Source organism: Hipposideros armiger, unplaced genomic scaffold (assembly GCF_001890085.2).
Source record: "Hipposideros armiger isolate ML-2016 unplaced genomic scaffold, ASM189008v1 scaffold_18, whole genome shotgun sequence".
In the NCBI taxonomy this organism is placed as follows: domain Eukaryota; kingdom Metazoa; phylum Chordata; class Mammalia; order Chiroptera; family Hipposideridae; genus Hipposideros; species Hipposideros armiger.
In genome coordinates, this window is record NW_017731368.1 from 5,832,048 (window position 1) to 5,837,315 (window position 5,268).

The following is a 5,268-nucleotide window of genomic DNA, read 5'->3' on the forward strand; positions in this document are numbered from 1 at the left end:
GTGAGAGATTTTCAGGATTTTTTTTTTTTTTTTTGAAGGCAAGAGTATATCAGAATTGATGCTGTGTATGTGCATCAACACAGGAAGTACATAGGTCTGGTCATCCCACTTAGAGTGATAGGTCACTGGGCTCAGGGGGGCGTCAGCCATTTCCCCTAAGATTTTCAGCATCTCCTGATGATTGTTTCCTAAATCTATTATTTCATTAAGGGTCATAAATTGGATTCTATCATTCCTTCTGCATTTAGTAGTGGAAATTCTTGTGTAAAGAAAAAAAATTTCTCAGCAATCATTTGGTTACCCTGAAATACAGTTAGACAGACAGGAAATGTAGAATAAATGTTGATGCTCTCTCTTTATTTACCAAATTTTGAGTAATAAATTAAAGCCCTTGTAATCTCTAGTGGAGACCCATGATCTTTTCTAAAGTATCATTTTGAACTCATGAATTTTTGTACATTTGATGTGTTTCAATCTACTGTTCCATTATTCTTTTTGTTGCTAAAATTTTCTCATCTTCTGCTAGTGTAAACCATTTCAGGTTGACCCCTGGGTTCCTATGACATGATCCCGCGTAGCTTTTCACTGTTTTGCAGTTTTTCACAGATTCCTTTCTGGCATAAGATGAGGCAAACTCACCTTGTACATTTTCTGCCCACACTTGGCATCAGTCATTTCACTAAGTTGCCCTGTTCTTATATTGGAAAATCGTATTTAGAGACCAAAATCTGGTCACTAGAGGTGCTTATCACCACCAGGCCTCTTCAGTGGACAAAGCTACAAATAAATATTTTTAAGGGAAAAAAATCATAATTGTATATACTATTTCCAATTCAAATTTCAAATTACAGGGTTTTTACTTAACTTTCTAAACTTCATATTTGTTTCCTTTTTTCTATTTCACTGAATATTCCTAATAATACTAAAGTAATTATTTGTTTAACCCTACGATATGCCTACAATAATTTCATAACATCAATTCCAATAAGCAGCTATGTGTGCATATATTCATACTCTCCCCATTCTTACCCAAAAAGTGATGTGCTAGAACTACTATTCTACCCCCCCCCCTTTTTTTTTCACTTGACTCATCCTGGAGATCACTCCAAACCAGTATATAGAAATTATCCTTATTCCTTTTATTGCTGCATAGAACTTTAATATGTAGATCTACTATATTTTATTCAGTCAGCCCCCTATTGTGTGGTTATCTGGTAAATGCAGGTCTCCCTCAGACTCTAAGTTCTGTAAGATGTTTGCATCCCCTGTTCTTAGCACAATGCCTAAGACATAGCAGATAGCTCATAAGCATGTGTGAGATGAATGGATGCCTGAGTGGATGAAGGCCCCTTTCAGCCCTGAACTTCTGGTCTCCTTTGACCCAGGCCTCAACTCAGCAAGTAATAATCCAGGGTGCTCTCCTTGTTTTCATTTCAAGCCAATATTCCAGATTCTTGGTTGCCTTCTGTGGACTGGAGGGCGGTGATAAATAGGATTATCAGCCTCAAGTGTCCACTCCCCTGTATAATAACGGTGTACATCTACACTTTTTGCCAAGTAAGTGTGTAGTGCTCTCCCACTGTGGGCACAGTGCACTGCCTCACCCCGCTGGTGTGGGACTTGGCCACCCAACCTATTTTGGCCGATGGAATGTTAATGGATGTGAAGTGAGCAGAGAACTTAATGTGTTTGTGTGGTTTGACTTGAGAAAAGCATGGCCTGAATAACCACCGCACTCTCTGCCCAAGCCCCAGAACAAACACAGATAGAATAGGCCCAAACCCATCCTATGGTGTAGAGTCGATCCCAGCCAACTCATGATGAAACAGAGCCACCCACCTGAGCCCAGCCTACACATCACCCAAGCTGCAGTGAACTTGCTGGCCCGGGAGCATGGGAATAAACACTCATTGTTGATAGCCATTGACTTTTAGCATAGTTTGTGAAGTAGCATTATTAAGGCAATTGATGACTGATACTGATTAATGAAGGTCAACAAACATTCAAGGTTAATAAAGCATATGCTGTTTGTCCACAAGCATTACTCCTAGCATGTACTCCACCCTAAGCTTCAGAGAAATCCCTTCTCTCCCCTTATTGCTCTCCACCCAGCCCTGGGCTCTCTGCCTCTAAGACCCAAAGGCCAAAGAGGTGTTCAACTTTTATGTCCGGAGTTTCTCCAACCCACCCACAGGATCAGAAGTAATTTCTTCTCTCTTTTTTTTTCATCCAGGGCTGCCCAACTGGTAGAGGAATAATAATAAAATAAACCATATTAAAATGAACTTGACAATGCCAGTGAACCCTTTTACTACTCACGGGCAAGCAGAGGCTCTGGGAGGTTAAGTAAGTAGGTCACCTGACAAGAGGCAGAGGAGATGGTATTCAGACCTTCTCAACATGACTGCATACTCTGCTCTCTTAGCCACGAGCCTGTCTTGCAGGAAGGACAAGTGCTCCACTTTCATACCTTCCTCTTTGTTCCCAGTCCCTGCACCCACCACCCACCCTTTCCCAATACTGAGCGGTGACAAACACCGCTAGTTGGAGGTGGAATCATGTAGTCTGAATTGGGGAGGAAGACAGGCTCAATACTTCCAAGCCGAGGGGAGGTCCAGGTGTGTGGCTCAGGCGCTCCTTCTCTTCTCTCCTGGGTGTGGTGAGAGGTGTAAGTGGTGGTGAGAGCATGGGGAGGGGTAACATCTAATAAGAGTTTTCTTCGGCCGCAGCATTTCCCTTTGGCCCTAAAACGTTCAGGCTCTGGCTTCGAGTACATCGGACCCCACAGCTCCAAATGTCAAAGGGATTGAGAACGACTGTGAAAGAATGTGGTCACACTTTCAAGCTTCACGCAACCTTTATCGTGAACTTTCCATTTCCTTATTTTGCCTTCTTTTCATGCCCTCTTCTGCCATGATTTTTCTCATTGATGAGATGGAGTTTCCACTGGCCTCATCTATCTTGTCCTTTCCTCATGGGACAGGGGTCTTTTAGCACAATCACACACTGAAATTACTGCCAAAGCAGCCAAAGTAGCAAGAGAAAGGTAGGTGTCATGGGTGCTGCCCTCCGAAGTCTCTGAAAGCCTGAGGGTCTGCCTTTACCCCGTAGGTAGAGAGAGACCCCACAACAGACTCCTAGCCAGGTCCTGGGCACAGAGTTCCCAAGGAGATGAGGAGTGGAGAGGCAGAAAAACAGGAGATTAGAGAGAGAAAGGCCAGTTGGTGGGAAATCAAGAAATCCATCACAGCTGCCTCTCTGGTCCTGTGTGTGTTTTTGCTGAATTCACTCAAGATGGCATTCCTTCTATCCAAGCACTGGCAGTGCTGCAGGTCTCCTAGGTGCCGTGGGCCACGCCAGAGGGGACCTGCTGAGGTGTTTGTTCTTGCCTCTTGTAGTGGTGGTTATCTCTTGTGCAGTCCTCGTCTTCATGTAGAAGAAGCACGTATCAGTATGCTCACTGTCTACAAGGAAGGACATGGACCCTGCCGATGACTTTGGAGGGAAGTATCAGCAGCAACACTCATGGTCCCTGGGATCCCAAGACTCAGAGCCTGTCAATGACTTGCTTGAGGTTCCCCCACCTTGAAGTGTCTGAGCTGGGACCTGAACTCATGTCACTAGAATGCTGTCTTTCCTTATGATTTTCCCAATCCCCAAGGTTCACTTCAGAGAAACAAGGAGCCCATGGGCAACGTTGCCTTCAGGGCCCAGCGGCTCTCCTTCGCAAAAAAACGTAGTTGAGAACGCCAGTTGCATTTGCTTTGTTTGTGGTCAGTGTCCTGTGTGGTAGGGTCAGCTGGCTATTCAGAGTGGGGCAGAATTTTTAGGGAGACCTCCCTTTCCTGCTGTAACTAATGAAGGCCTTTATCCCGCCCAGTGGGGCTGCCTCAGGATACATTCCTTGTTATTGTTGTTGATGTGGGTTTACCTTTTTCAATTAAAAATCATATTTTCTCCAATGTCATGCGTGCTCATGTTGGGAGTACTAGAAGAATAGAGAAAAGCATAAAGAGGAAAAGAAAACGTGTTTGGTCTCCTGCCACCCCAAGTCACATTGAGGACTTGGTGGGTTTCCTTCTGTCTTCGTGCCTGCTGTGTCCCTCCAGAACCCTGCTCTGCCCCTGCTAGAGCCCCGAGCCAGGTCTGCGCCTGGAGCCTCACCCTCAGGCCCCCGGGCCTCTCCTATGGCTGGGTTTGGCTACTTAGGAGGCCTTGGAAGAAGGAAGAAGTTGGTTGTAGAACTTATTTCCCAGGCTCCCTCTCTGCAAGATCACCTCTGCTGAAGGTCACGGCTCCTCTCAAGGACCCAGGGGCCTAATAAGACACTTGCTCCCAGCAGGCTCTGCTAAGTGTCCCCAGTCTCCCTCCTTGGACCTGGGGGTGGTAAGGCCCCAGCTCCTGCACTGGCGGTAGTGCCCCACCCACCCACACTTCTGTAAACAGTCCTTCCCAGGTCATCCGGGGCTGAATGTGCCATCTGTTGTCTCTCGGGAACCCGACTGATTCACTTTCTGACTCATTAACATTTTGAGACCTTTCCCCGGAGGCTCCTATTGCCATGACATCTTTTGAGGTTTCCAAAGCAATGTATGAAATGGTGCCTGGAATAAACCTGGGGGTCCTGGGGGGAGGAAGACAGTTAATTTCCTGACCCTTCCCTGGTACCAGTGCCCCCTCCACCTGACCTTAGGCAAAGCTCACTTCCGCCCATGTCCATGTGTTGTGACATCAGCGCTTCTATGCCTCCATCCACTTCCAAGCACCTCCAGCTCCTACCACTCCTGTACCTCCAATCCAGTACCCCTGTGGTTACCAGCATTATCACCGCAACGTCCCAGCTGGAAAGGAAGTTGTAGGAAAGGAGGAGTGAGCTGTGGCTTGCTCACCTGAAGACCTTCGCACATAATACTGCCTCAGACCCCCACTCTCTTCCCTGGCAGAGTCCCACTTGCCCCTCTTGTCTCAGCTTTGATGTGGACTCTTCCTTGATGCCTTCTCCTAGCTCTCCACCCTGGCTAGGGGCCCTTCCTCATGACTGTCCTTACAACGTACTATAACTCTCCTCACGAGGCTGTGAGGGCAGGAACTGTGTCCTGCTCACCCTTCTACTGGGCACATGAGTAGCACCCCATAAATATGTTGAGTATTGCATATCTGAGCATCCTCCAGTATCAAGTTTCCCCAGTAGACCCATTTTGGAGGACTGTTTCCAGTGGGAAGGAACCTTGATTTGAACCAGCCAGTTACCCTCTTCCTTGAATACTG